Here is a 15,769-nt window from a genome sequence, read left to right on the forward strand (position 1 = left end):
TGTTTAAACATTACACCACATAAACCACTAAAGTACAAAATCAACAAAGACAGGTCTGAGGAAGTCCTCCAAACCATACGGCTATATCAGCTGCTTATTCCTACCCTCTAAATTGTAAATTACCGCCCCTAGCAGTGGCACGAAATACAACCCACAGGAGCCTTTTCCGTGTCTAAAAAGAAACGTAACAGTCGCGGTTTTAAACGTGACATAGTTTGGTTAACGTTGTAGTAAATTGCTGCTTAAACAAACGACTCATGGGGGCGTTTTTCGGGTAAAGGCAGTCTCCTATAGGAAAATAATTCCGATATTCAGTGGGTTGTAAATAGGGGCCTAGTCTCCCATTGCTAGACCTTCCTCCATGGCGCTGCGGAGGAGGGTCTGGCTAGTCCACACAGCATTTCCAGGATGGGAGAAAAACGTGCTCTGGTTTATTGGCATTTCTTTAAACCAATCACTATCGTCGTGGGCCGGACGGAGGCACGGTGCCACTGCAAATTAGCCTCGGGAAGGAACTTGTTTTGGTGGAACATGTGTACGTTCAAAGGTTGTTAGTCGTGCAACAGAATTGGACAGATAGTCTAGCTAGCTGTCTGGATTGACTCTGCAGAGATCTGAGGAGCAGTTAACTATAGTCCTCATAAATTAACCGTGTGTTAAAATTACAACACAAAGAAAGCGGAAGTTAACGGAGCAATCCCGGAAGTAGAACGTCGTGCATATAGACTTATAGGGGCCCAACAAAGAAATTTCTCCCATGGTGCCCTAAGTTTTTTTTTTTTTTTTTTTTAATGATTAAATGGGGGTGCCTTGGTAGCTGAGTGGTTACAGTGCATGTCACATAACTGCAACGCCTAGGTTCAATTCCAGCCTTGGGACATTCATTGCATGTCATACGCCTTTCTCTATACACCATTTCTACACTGTCTTAAAAAAAAAGATCGTATGGTATTTTTGTTTATTTAATCAGTAGAGGATGACAAAGGTTTTGCAATTCCTGTAACACACCAAAGATCAATCATGGACAGAGTAGGAGTATACTGTATGTGTGATGACCTCAGAGAGGAAACATTCTGATGCTCATATTCAGACACTGATCTGCATATCAGCTTCAAAAAGCAGCGCCCCAGTGTGGCTGGAGGAGACATCACACTAACACTTTCCTGTCACTAACACAGAGGTAACATGGAAGCACTGCAGCTCAGTTAGGCAGACTCGTGTTGCCATCAGCATCTCAGAGTCGAGAAACTGAGGAAAAATTCAAAGTAAATTACATCCAATGACAATTACATGTGTGCGCTAACTTTAATAAAATGCATTTTAAAAATGTATCAAACTATTTTGATGAGATTTTACTCAAAGTTAACAAGTCTAAGAGGAGGAAACGGAACAGAAAGTTGCTAAGTAAGGATGGAGGAGGACTGAATGGTGCATTTAGTGTGCAGGTATCTTCCTTTTTGTACACTATACCTTATTTTTGCCTCCATAAATGTGCAAGATTCCAATAAACATTTAAACAGGAGTCGATATTGCTCCATTTTAAACTGTTGCCTGCGGAAGAGTGTGTCAGCATGGAGTCATGGGTACTTGTGAAGAATTTGAATCCCTTAACATGCGACTTGATTCAGGTGTCTGCCTCCATATCTGCACTGATGTCAGTATTACTCCAGCAGCAGCAACAGCAGCATACACACACACACACACACACACACACACACACACACACACACAGTATCAAGCTCAATCATCCCTCCCTGAATGAACAGTGTTGTTGTCAGCTGGTACAGTGTGTGTACAAACCAAATCCATTTAAAATCCTGCAATACTTTCACAAAAATATAGACTCGCAGTATATAGTATTGCATTTGCTTTATGGTCACACAGGTTAATGTGAATGTAGCTGTGTATATATATATATATATGGCTAGAAAAGTGTGTGGCTTTCTCTGCACATTTATGAAGCATACAGGAAGTGGAAATCAGCTGTCTGCACATTGTGTAAATCATCAAAATAAAAACTTCAGTTTATAAAACACAATGTCTTTGTGTTTATAAAAACATTAAGAATGATGCACCTCTCAATCAGCACAATTTTCTTTTTTATGATGTTTTTAAGACCATGAATGCATTTCTTTTTCTATCATGTCAGCCATTACATTACTTCACTTATCCTCCGCGACTTACTGTAAGCTTTAATGTATGTGAACATCACAAAGTAAATCATAATATTTTTATTCCAAGCTCCACAGCACAGGCAAAGGTGAACCTGCCACTTGTCCATTAAAGACATGACACGGGTATCCCCCCCCACCCCCCCACCCCCCCTCGGTCCCTCAGGAGAAGGTAGGGATGTAGGGTGTGGAGGGGGGGGAGAGAGATAGAGAGAGGGGTGGGGGGGCTTTGAGAGGATTCTTTATGCAGCTCTGTGTATTGCTTTCATGTTGTCCAGCCGGTAACTAAGTTGGGTTGCCCGGGGGCAATGGCTAATTCACACCCTCAGATCACGAGCATGAAATGAGAGAGCAGGGAGCGCTAAAGCCCTGGGGTTAATGATAGATCCCTGGCACCACACACCCAACACCCCTCCATATAAATCTGGCCAAATGGTTTCATTTTAGATGATCCCCAGAATCTCCTGCACACACTTAAGTGAGGGGAAGAAGCTAGCATACCTGAGATAGTAGGTATTTAATTTTAGCGATGGTAGAGAAATAAATAAAAGCTGTCCAGTTTTGTTTTTTGAAGCTGTCTTCTTACACACACTTATTGGTGTTAAGTAAAGCATTTCTTTGTATTATCCTAATGCAAGCTGCATGAATGGACACAGCAGACAGCCCACACACAAGCCATTTTGTCATGATGGAAGGCTTTTCTTTTCTTCTACGGAGATCAGCAAAATAAAGAAATAAATATTTAAAAGAAGAATACAACTGTGAAGGACTTTAAGAATCTTTTACTCCTCAGTCGAGCACGCTTGTGGATGGAGACCCTCCCCGCCCACCCTCACCACCCTTCCCCAAAACCCTTCTTTAAAGTTATTTCAAATTTCCCAGCAAGGCTTTGAGAAATCTGTTTGTTTGAGGGCAGCATTAGATGTGACCAGCGTTTTATTGTGACATAAAACCGCATTTCTTCCCTGGCAGATTAAAAATAAAATCGGTTAATAAGAAAAGCTGTCAGCAGCAGAAAATGGCTGACATAATCCGTTTATCCTCCAAGCAATAAAGATATTGGTCCTTGGGAGTCTATCTTTCCTCTTATGTTATTTCGCCCAAAACATTATCTTCTATGCATTCAGATGGATTAAGAAGTCATATGGGAGATAGAAAGAAAATGACAGATACAAAAAAATATATAATATCCCTTTCATTCCACATCACACACGTTCACAGGAGGGTACAAATGTGATCCTGCGTTACGTTAATGAATAAATAAATAGAAACAGAGAAAATGAAGAAAAGGAAGAAAAGGAAACAGGCCACGAGCAGCTATCCTGAAGCGCGATGGGGGAGATTACGGGCAACTACAGGGGTCAGCGGAGCAAAAGAGCAGAGCGGAATCAAGCCCATGTCGGGCTAAGATGGAAGCATCTTACTCTCTACTCAACCAGACAAAGCAAAATTAATTGTGGCATCGCAGGCAAGCGTGAGTGGGCGAAAGAACACAGGACAACTGCTGCGAAGGAGAGGAAGCTCTAATGCAGAGAGTTTAACTCAGAAAAGGAATTCACTGTGAGGTACTGATCAAGAGTCTCACAGGCTTATCTCACCTAATGCTACATGGCATGAATCATGCTATTACATGAGACATTATTTAATTTCTTTTTACACAGTGCTACATCACACAACATATTTCATAATGCATTGTGGTATTTCATCAACATGTAAGACATGATACAAGGCAGGTATTCACTGTACGACTGTTGTCTTTAAACAGACAGGCGGTGAAAGCAGACATCCGCTGAGGCTTTCAGGGGAGGCCGTCGACGGCAGAATCTCCAGACGAGCTGCTCCTCGGGGACTCACATGACTGACAGATAAAGGCACAAGCAGAGTGAACGCATGGTCAAAGATGTGAGGCCGGTCATGAAATGTTGATTTGGATCTGTGTGAGGCAGTGGGGCCATGCTGGGGCAAAGGGGTAGGGTGAGAGGGGTGGGTGGGGTGTTGGGGTTATGAATGATGAAGGGGGTGGAGACATCTCTGAGTGGCAGCCAACGTGTGCCGCAGTGTGAGGCTCTGAACTCAGACTCTGTTCTGTTTAATCATGTCGGTTTGGCTGGTAATGAAATTTGATTATGCCTCTAAAGGCAGCAACGTTGTGCAGGGGGGTGAAATATTAATATCTTCCGAGATTATGCATGAAACCCCGGTGTGTAATTTTCCCTCGCTCCTTGTCCACCACCAAATTGTTCGTAGTTCATCATTAGCATGGAACTTTTGCATTTCCATCCATCTTTCTGTGCGGGCTGTGATGTGATTAATGCGGGCCTTGATTCATTAGTTTATCATCAATGTGGTTTTAACTGATCACTACAGATCCATCATGCACTCCACTGGGCCCTGCAGCATAGATAAACACTCAGCGTGCTCAGAAAGGCTATCCACACATCTATTTTGGTTGGCTCTTATGGGGGGGCGGGGGCACATAACTCACAATGCCACCGGCCCCAGCCCACCACACTCAATGAGCAGCCATTGTACGTCTATGCCTGAGAACACCCAGCTATTAAAGTGTCATCACATTCATATATAAAAATAAGAAAGAGTACCTCCCAACCACCAACCAGCCACCCCTAAAAAATATTCTGGGATAGAAAAAGAGGGCATATAATTAAGTACTCATGATCCGGTGAAGGAAAGTTCTGCCACAGGGCTTCATAATAATAATTGGCAGTGAGTAGAAGAGTAAAAGAATGGGAAACATCGGCTTAGTAAGTCTGGTGCGCATGTCAGCATTCTGCTGACTAATGAAGAACTACAGGTCTGAAAAAACACTGAACCAAAAGAAACTTTGCTAAAGAACTAAACAATCAAAAGGCCGTGTTGTGATGTGTTGTTAACATCATCAGATCCACTTACCGAATGACTAAAATGACAGAAGTCACTGTTGTGACAGTGGTAGTTTGACAACTATAGTATAGTATAGTTCACACCTGGTGGTAGAATGTGTTTCCACATGCGTTTTGAGTGGCCACTCGTGATCGGATCTCACTTCCCCGCTCTATATGCAAATAAACACATACATCATTTCAGTATGCATATAGGCTGGTTGTGTGTGTGTGTGTGTGTGTGTGTGTGTGTGTGTGTGTGTGTGTGTAAATTTCAGTTGTTACTCTCAGATAAATCATACATTAGAAACTCATGCTATGTTCTATTATTCTCAACGAACCGACTCAGCCCTCGGATATGACGTCACTTCCACATTTCAAGCGTTCTGGTATGTTTTGTGCGTCCGAGTTGGAGAAAAACATGGACGCCACCCGGAAAGCTGTTGTTGCGGTATCACTGGTCGAGTACCAGGCACTCCAAAATAAGTATGTGCAACAACATCGAGGAAGAACTCCAGGAAGAGGACACAAGACGCAGAAGGTATGCTCATATTTCAGTATGTTTTGGTGAAGTGAAAACGTTTGAGCCGCGTCATAGTCAGTGTTGGGCAAGTTACTTCCAAAATGTAATACATTATAGATTACTAGTTACTGTCATTTGAGAGTAATTAGTTATATTACAATTTTGAATTGTATTTTATATAATTATATTACTGTCTCTGAATTGTAATGCGTCACACTACTTTTGCATTACTTTTGAGTTACTTTTACCAAAATAACAGGGGAAGTTTGATTTGGCAGCTAGCTTGTGGAATCCACTTTAATACATCATAGATTATTCATATTTTGTATAATTAATATAAATATGCAAAGTAACTAAAGCTATAAAAAATAGATAAGTAAAACGTATAATAGGCAATTAGGAGAAAATGAAAATACTCAATTAAAAGTACGGCATTGTTGTAAAATGTTTGTTTATAGCACTTGAATAAGAAATTCATGTTGTTTAGTTTAAAAACACTCTAAAGGAAATGTTCAATTATAGTGTGTTTAAAACTCACTATTTACATTATTTACAGTACTTGATTTACAGCTGATTTGTGAAAAGGTAGCCTACACAACCTTATTTAACAGTAATTTAGTATTACTGCGAACCGTCACAGGAAGTGCTTTTTATTTTGAAGTAAGCTACACGGAAGTTGTCTGTTGTGTAGCCTACTCTTGCTAGCTTACTGAGAAGCAACATGTCCGTCAGGCTCAAATTGTTCACTTTCTTGTTTGTAAAACTGCAACATATTGAACAGTAAATGGTCACAGTAAAAGACAAGCGCGTTTGGTCGTCATTCGAAGCCATTCCACTACAGGCATAGTTACTCTCTACGGCTGATAGAATGCAATGATATTTACGTGTAGCAAGCCTCATCATTAATTCCCGACATGTTTATATCTGTCAGCCGCTGACGTACCGTCACCTGTTGGGACATACATGCTGTCCGTACCGTCTCTGGTTCTGGCTCTGACCACGGGAACAGAAACAGGACAGCTCGCTTCAATGCAGTGTAATAACTCCTGAAAATAATATCCATCTCGCAAATGTATTTGTCTCTGCAGTCATCTCAACCATCGAATACAGCGACAGGAAAATAATACGGCTTTTTTTTTTCCTGTGAAGAAATGTGTCGCGGTGTTGGTGAATTCTTAAAAAAAATGCACCACTAAATGTTGCGTTAAAATGCGTTGTAACTCGCGTTACTGAGACTGTAACGAGTGTAATATTATCGAAATTTAATTAGTAATGCGTTATATTACTGCGTTACAGCAAAAAGGAATACATTACTGTAATTGCGTTACTCCCAACACTGGTCATAGTAGATCATTTTAGCATGCTAGCTAGCAGGAAATGGGCTAAAAACAAACAGTGGCAACGTCGCTAAGCCACGTTTAGCAACACCCGTTTGAAACAAGTCTTCATTCAATAAGGCACTCACAGCAAGACCGATTCCCATACCCACAGGCAGTGATACGGACGCAGTAAGGTATTGCAGTAATACGAGTGATTGAAATCGTCATTTAAACAACTAAAGCGGTCCAAAAACAATGAAAACAGTTCATACTTACAAGTCACACAGGGCGCAGCCATCTTGGATTCCGTGTCGGAATTCTTGCTCGGTGTCCTCTGAGTTCAACCGAGCGGGAAAGTTCGCCGTCCATGTAAAGGGGGCGTGTTCGTGCGTGTCGCTAGGCAACGTCCTGTCTTTCTCGTCGGAACTCTGACACAGATAGATAATAGAACACAACATTACAATGCCTAATGAAAAACACTGCCTACAGTCTGCTGTGTGCTGAAGGACTTTTCTCTCCGTGACGGCATTATTTGTGTAACATGTACATTTTATTAACCTAAAAATAAGGATGTCTTCTGGCGCTTGCCGGAAAACTTTTTATAAGAAGGCGTGCTCAGATCTGAATCTGAATCTCTGTGGTTTGAAGTTTTGTTTTACTGCTTCATGTTCACTTGTCTTAAGTCGTGTTAAGATCTGTATTTCATAACAGGGACATCAGTTCAGGGCACTTACAAAAAAGCTAGTAAAAAATGAATGTGTTTTTGGTCAATTAAACGACAGAGCTTAGCTATGACGTTTATTTAATTGATTTCACAACCACTGCAACTAAAAGAAAAACTGTCACAAAGCAATTTCAATTCAGCTTCTGGGTTGTGAATAAGAAAATGACAAAGAAAAAAATGTCCGTGTTTTATTAAATTAACTACGGGAACACTTCAAGAACACTAATGAACAGAGAGGTTTATTTAACTTTATAACTTTACGTAACAAAAAAAAAAAGAAAAAAAAGAGGACCAGTCTACACTTTGCTGACAATTAGAAAGAAAGACAGGGACAGACACTTTATTAATACCAGTGGAAAATTTCACTTAAAGATATAATAAGTAATATTTCTACTTCCTATGGTTTATATATGTTTGTTATGTACTTACATTATCCCAAATGTTTCCAACACTGTTCAAACCCAGAGAAAGTGTGTAGAAGAGAAGAGTGTGTCATCTGGTTGCCTGTCAATGGCGTCACATAACCTTTGACCCCTCTAGTTGCTCTAACTTCAATCAAAACACAGGAAACACCAGATGATACGTTCAAGAGTAATTGTAAATCATACAATGTCACAGAATTATACTTAGTAACATGAACAGCATTTTTTGCCACTTTCCAACACAGTAATACCGTAGAGATCTATTTTATTGATATGATATTTTAAAAATCGATCCAGCTTAATACAAAGTGCTATGTTAACAAGTGGCTCATGCTAATGCTTGGTGGCTAAACCGTACTGTTATGAGGTTACAACAACATTCAACACGCTTATAAAGTTATTTTTAGCATGATTGCAGAACAACGGGGAATGGTACTGATCGCAAAACATTAGACAGTGAGTAGATAAGTAATAAAAAATAAGTAAAGTAGGCCTTGAGAAAACTTCAATGTAATAATGGCTGTATTTTAGCTCACATGCAGTACAGTTATAATTACAATTATTTCATTGATAGCGCTAAATGTTAGATTTGAACTATAAACACTAAAGGCACAAGCCTTTCAATGAAGTGAGATTTGGCCATTAACACGGAACATCAGCCATATTCAACTCGTACAAGAGATGAAGTTCACAATCATTCTGAAGGAGAAAAGATTAACCTTCGAAATGCAATCATTGTGCAGAAAAGATATTAATTTGTAGATAGTTTATGAATTGCATAAAATTGAATACGTGTCCAAAGATATGTCCCTTCTAAGGAATAATCTAGAGTCCAATAAGAGAGGTCAGAAGGGCTTCAGTTACCTCAGATCTAATATAACTGGCCATAGCCGAAAGACCTTGGGTATTTTGTCTCCAAAAGCCCACTAAATGAATGTGCAGCTTAGAATTAGAAGGGTTCATCTGCTTCATATCTGCTTTCACTGCCTTATCTTTTATCTCAACCGTTGTATGAAAAGGATTTAATTGATTTTAGAAGCCAAATTATCTGATGAATGTGTATACAGAACAAACACAGAATGCTGTGCCCTCGACTTATTTACAGTATAGTTGCCCCTTGGAAGGATGTAGCCTCTGAGGAGTGCATGTTGACAAGCTCATGGGGTAAACATTGGAGAGGTTACATATGGATGTGAAGGTGAACAACAGGCGATATTCAATGCTCCTACAATAGCCGTCTCTTTTTCTAATGAAATGTTGGAGGGGGAATAGAGCTGTGTCTCTGCGGAGGGGGAGTGGCTAGTCAGGTGTGAATGTTACACATGAAAACACAGGCAGCAGGAAGAGCTTAATGGGAAATTCAAATATTGCCAATCGTTGCACAGTTGTGACAATGTCACCGCAGCGCCGTATTAACTAATGATAACCGGGTCTAAGTCCAGCGCAAAGCCTTCCGCGTTCATTTACTGTGGCCTAGCAACCCGTATCAGCCCAGGCCGGAACAGACACGGACTTAGAGCATCAGAAACTTAATAAGCACTTGGTCCTACTTAACACTAAGTGCTACCAGATATGTGTTTAATATCTGCTAGTCCAGGCTAGTCAGGAGTTTAAGCTATAAAAATGTCATTTTATGTCTGTAATCCTGCCTATTAGTCTGAGGTTTTAGGGGTCTAAATGTTAGGTGAACACTGTCACATAAAGCGAGCCGTGAAGACTCTGACTGTGCAGATGTTCAGCATGAAAGGAGATGCAATAACCTTAATTTTGCAATTAAAGTCTTTAGTTAGTTAGTGCTCAAAGCCACCAGTAGATTTGTATACATATGATTTCCTACAGATATGTAAACTTAAAGCTAGAACTAATCAGCCGAAGCCAAGTATGACTAAATTATATACATGTATTTATTGTATCATATTTTGAATTATATATTTTAGAAGGGAAGATATAGGCCATGAAAAGTAACTCAAGTATCACTTAGTGTAATATGTGTTTTAGGGACTGTACTAAAATTATTAGTGAGGGAGGGTCAGTAAAAGGGGGTTTATATTTTCTGTTTGTTAAAAGGTGCAGTGTATTTTAATTTTTGCTCCTTCAAGATTTATATTTAATTTCATACTTCCCTTTTTGCGATTTTCTGTAAAATACAATAAAAAAGATGAGATAGTTACATCAACAAATAGCTTCTAAAGAAGGGTTTTGCCATGTGCAGAGGCCAACAAACCTGTCTATGTATCAAGACTCTGGTTTCCTTTGAAAAAATAAAAGCAGCAAATAGAACTTAACTTGTGTTTAATATTTAATGGTGCGCCGTTTGGCATACCTGCCAAGAGGAAACAACCCCCTTTAGGTCTCAACATGCCTAGCCATACAACGCAGACATATTGTGATTGGTTTAGTTATGATGGACAGTCAGACGTCTGATTTCATACATATCAAACTAATATCAGCTAATCTTTTATATATTAGTATTTATTGCAGAGCTTAAAACCTATAACAGCTTCAGAGGTAGCACCTTTGCCTATTTAGCTCATTCACTGAAAATAGCAATAACTGCTGTAGAAACATTTAGTGGGCTAAACAATGTTTTGCAATTGCTAATCAACTGTCTAATTTTGGTGTTTTAGTGGCTAGTCAAGGGGAAGATCAAAAGAAAATATTAATAATGATAGGGATGGTCATGTCTTTTTAATAATTCAAACCTAAGGTTCAACACCCCCCCACACACACACACACACACACACACACACACTTGAATAATTTTCATACAGCCCCTTAGTTTATTAAGCTATGAATGTAATGTAAAGGTTTTATTAATGCGGTTCAGTTGTATTGAATATTAAAATCTTACATCTTACATTGTTTCAAACAGAATGGCTGTTTCCCTGTAGTTTAAAAAGGATAGAGGGTTGAAATTCCCTTTCTTTCAGCCTAGAGATACACAAACAGTGACGCTCCCTTGCTGCCTCTCTCCTCTTCTCCAGCACGCCTCTAATGCGTCCTAATCCTGGCTGAAGACAGACGCGGGTTGTGTGTGTAAGAAATATCTCTTTGCTTTTTCTGCCTCAGTTCATTATTTTTCTTTCTTGTCACTTAGTGTGATAGGTTGGACAGAGGCGCACAGATGAGCACTGAAGACACAGTCACAAGGCCTTAATCTAGTCTTTAATGCGTGACTTCAGAGATGTCATTTATCTTGTGACTGCAGCAGGCGTCCACAAAACTTTATCTCTAATAATATATTGATGGATTAAAGGGGTCAGGCAGGAGACCAGGCAAGAAAAATTGCTTATTGACATCAAAATACAGTGCCCCAAAACCTGATAAACATAGGGACAGGAGAGTGGAAGTCAGAGAGCGAAGGAAAAGAGAGAGATGAGGGAGGGGGAATTGAGTTGGGGTATTGTGAATGTTTGCACCCGGTAATTTCCTTCCTTCACAAGAGCCTCTGGTGGTCTGAGCCCTCGGCTTGATAAAAACCCCAGCCTCTCCTGCTCTCGAGCTCGGCACTGTGCAGTTGCCGAAAGGAAATAGCTGGTGACTGCTAGGTCATTTCCACGTTTATCTTGACATAAACTCCCCCACCACCACCACCATCTCAACCCCCCCCTACACACACACACACACACACACACACACACACAACACTGCACCTTATTAATCACACTTAAGTGCCGTGTGAGACTGGAGCACTCGTGCGAAGGCTACTGAAAGCAGAGACCCGAATGTGTGGCATTATCAGGAAAAGCACTGCTGTACAAACTTGGGCGACCACCGGTAGTCTCCTCCATTTTGCCATTTCCTCACAGCTTAGAGAGGAGCGTATAGTGTTTTTATCAGAGCAAATAGGAGACTCTTTAGTCAGCTTGATTTTAGGATTAACTTTAAACACCTTCAAAGGACAATTTGTAGATGGAGTGCACTTATTTATCCTAATATGCAGATGACAGAATACTATTCTGAGCAAGAAAAAGAAAAAGAAAAAAGAAAAAAAGAAAAAAACACTGACATGCTAAACATGAAGCACAACATTTATTTATTTCCAAATTATGTGATTTGTCTTTAAAATGTTTTTAAGGCTGCTACAAAGAAACTTTGCTTAAAGTCCCCATAGCTGACAGACATTTGTGTAAGCACACTTTTATTGGCTTATTATAGCTCTCCGTAAGCCAATCACAAAAAGGCATGAGATATGAATTCTCTGTTTGTAAATCAAATTATGTACAGTGGTAAAGTACACAGCTATGAGAGACTTTCAGTTTTTACTGACAGTTCACATAAAGTAAAACAACCTCCATTTACCTCATGTAGTAATAGTCTGCTTCTGTACTGTGTGCATAACACACTGGCCTGCTTCTGTGACTGAGAATAGCTCTCTATCAAATGCTTCTCCTATTATACAGTTAAATTAGTATGAAGCACAACTCCATAGGTGAATCCCTGTCGGTGACCATGCTAAGTGGACTTTCAATTCCAATTTCAAGAATGCCACTCCTGAAAAAGTCTTTAATTACTCAGATCCCACTCCCCGTGATGGATTGTGATAAACCACCAGGCTTACTTAAGAAATCTACCAATTGAAAGCATGTTTTTCCCCCGTCTGCTTCATCTTTTGCAGTCCTTGCGTGAAAACCGTGTTTGGAGTCAGTGGCAAGTCGTTCCAATCCCAAATAGAGTCCATTCTAACCCTTCACACACTCTTCCAGTCCAAGAAAATTAATACACTTTACTATTACAAGATAAAGCTATAGGGACATATTACACCAGGCATATCTGCAAGCCTGTAATACTACAGAGTCAGCATTCAATAAAAGACATTTGCAACCAGGCATTTCTCACAACAACACTTGCGAAAAGATTTAAAAGCTTCTAAATTAGGTGCAGCTCACGCACGAAAGGTGCCTGGTAAGCAGGGTGATACTTACTTAAAATGACAGAGTTGTTTATGAAGGGGGTGCCTCCCTCGCTTCAAGGTGGCATGCAAGAGGAACAGTTTATGATCCACACACTGGGTTATTTAGCCTCAAACAGTGTGCATAATGTCGGGTGACAATCAGCGCACATAACTCACATCAGGCTTTAAGTGATCTCTCACATCATAACATCACCCCTTGAATACTGATTGCCCTCTTATCGCGGCGTTTATCTGATGCAACTTCGGTTTTGCTGATCCCGAGTTCAAACAGACAGCTTTCTAATTTGCAGCACCAGGAAGTTGCAAAAGGTGCAGGTGTTTAATCCTTTCAGAGAAGAACAGAAATGTATTTTCAATAACCGCTTTCACACTGTTGCAGCAGTTTTTTATGGCCAGGACAACTGCCCTTGGAGCCATTAAAAATGTAATCCAGCCAGCATGTACATACAACATATCACCCATTGTAACAGCAACTGTCTGCACCAGACAGGAAAAGCTGGCAAAAAGTGAAAAGAAAACAGAGAGGATATGGTCATTTTTCATTCTGAAACAAATCCCAAAGCATCTCAGGCCGCATACTTTTAAGAGAATGCCAGCGTTTGTGTTGGAGATGCAAACAGAAACGACTTTGCTACATTTTCTAATGAGCAAACAGGTCATCAGTCACTCTTGTATTTACTGAGAGATGGCAATAAAGTGTGATACGAGTTTGGATTGCACTGTGTGTGTCACCTGAAGGACAGACAGTGTTCATCAGTTAATCCCCCTCTGGACAAAAAGCCAGGGGGGTTGTAAAGCAGGTTTACAAGCATGTTTGTTGCAAACTAAAAGAGGCTGTATTAAACCTGGTAAATCTGTCTCTTACTGCGGAAAATAGCAATAAAACAGTAGAGTTTACCACAGGGCTTCAAGGTTGCACAACACCCTAACACCACATATACTCAGTATTCAAAAGTAACAATGATAATGGTCAAACAGCTGCTGTTTCCAAAGTGACAAAGTCATTGTGCGATGATTACATTCTGCCTAGAATCCACACTGCTCGCGCCGCCCGGCATCTTTATCGCAATCATAACTCACTCCCTGATGTGCATCACTCCCAAAACCACACTGTGAACTGCCCAAACATGAGAAAGATGATCGAGACATTGCACCCCAATGCACTATATTGAAATGACCGACTGCATCAAGAAAAAAAAGCAGCATAATACATCTCAAATTCCACCAGGGAGTAATAAAAACACCAATTTCCATGATGAATAAAAACGTTTTTCTTTTTGTTGTTAGTCCCAAACAGAGGAAAGCATGGCCAAAAGGGTTGCTACTGAGTAATCTACCTTTGGGCATTGGTACATTAATTTCATTTTCATATTCAGTGCCCCCCCCTTCTTTCCCCCCTCACACTCCCTTTAGAGCAGAGGCAGCGAGGAGGAGGCCCGGGCTACTCCGAGGCCTGGGAATACCCCAGAGCCTGCACGCCAACGCTACATAATTCTGGCCTGCCTCATTATTTAGCATGTCACCACTATTTTACATGTTAAAGCCCCTGCATCGCCATCTAATTTATTATAGGAATATAGAATGGGCTAGGCAGGGAATGGGGGTCACTTGCTTTCACGCGGTGCAGGAAATAAATTCATACAAAGTCAGTCAAGTCAAGGTGAAAGCCGATGTCAGCAAGATGCATTTTGTCATTCTTTGGAACAAGAGTATTTGAAAGCAGTGAGACTGTTCCTCCAGCCCATCGCCGTCGCCTCACTTTCCTCTCAGTTCACTGCGAGTATTTAACTACTTTAATCTTCACTTTCATGCAGGGGAAACTCAGGTTCCTCGCTGAAAGAAGAAGAAGAAGAAAAAAAAGAAGGAAAAACTGAGCCGAGTCCTGCCAAGAGTTGAATTGGCTTTGATGAGATTCAGCTGTAATTATTTCTCAGCAACAACAATAAGGACAACAACAACAGAAGACTTAATCCGCCAGTGAGAGGGTCTGATGCTGCTTCCTGGTGACAGTGATTAGGCCTAATCTAGGGTTTTGGTGTGTTCATTGGAGAAATGCGATTTTTAATGGCAGCGTGTTTTGTTTTGTGTGAGTTTTATTTCCACTAAATATATACATTTCTAGAACACTGTGAAGTGCAATCCACATCTTTTGTGGTATTGATATTCAGCAAAAGGGGGGATGTGGCTGCAACTTATTAATGAAGATTATTTCCATTGTAAATCAATCTGCTGAATATTTTCTCGATTAATCGATTAACTGATTTTGTCTATAAAATGTTTCATTAGAATTTGCCCACGGTCCTCAAATCTCTTGCTTTGTCCAACTAACAGTGCAAGAGCCAAAGGTTTGCTATAATTTATCAAAAAGACAAGCATCAAATCCACACAGATGAAAAGCTGGAACCAGAAAAAAAGTGTGTTAGGTCTAGACAGTCAGAAAATAATAACAAAATGCCCATCAAGTTCCCAGAGCCGGCTTTTTTGTTTTGTTTTGCGTCTAAGAGCAACTGAACTCCCCTTTGTTTGCCATTAAAATGTTTTATTTAACTTAGTTAATATCATTGATTAGGGCTGCGACTAAAGATTATTTTCAGTATCAATTAATCGTTATCAGGGTGACGTCTTCACATTTTGGTCTTGTTATGATCTCGCTATCTATCAAAGAAGACGAAAACAACATTCACATTGGAGTAGCTGGAACCCGAGAACTTTGAGAAAGTTGATTTCTCTCTGATTGCCTTTAAATGAGATTTTGCTTTATAGGTGCTGCAATGATAACTCTACAGAAAATAACTGGCATGTATTTTGATAATTGA

The 15,769-nt window shown here is 40.2% G+C and overlaps 1 long non-coding RNA gene across 1 annotated transcript; it reads right to left on the reverse strand.

Moving 5' to 3' along the window:
- Nucleotides 1-5,291: 5,291 nt before the first annotated feature.
- Nucleotides 5,292-15,370, reverse strand: LOC118496201. The gene is made up of 3 exons (XR_004898701.1): nucleotides 15,358-15,370; nucleotides 6,550-6,552; nucleotides 5,292-5,360 (listed from the first exon to the last, which is right to left on the reverse strand). It is a non-coding gene; the product is annotated as an uncharacterized LOC118496201 (long non-coding RNA).
- Between the last annotated feature and the right edge of the window lie 399 nt (nucleotides 15,371-15,769).

The sequence above is a fragment of the Sander lucioperca genome, chromosome 11 (genome assembly GCF_008315115.2).
Source record: "Sander lucioperca isolate FBNREF2018 chromosome 11, SLUC_FBN_1.2, whole genome shotgun sequence".
Taxonomy (NCBI): Eukaryota; Metazoa; Chordata; class Actinopteri; order Perciformes; family Percidae; genus Sander; species Sander lucioperca.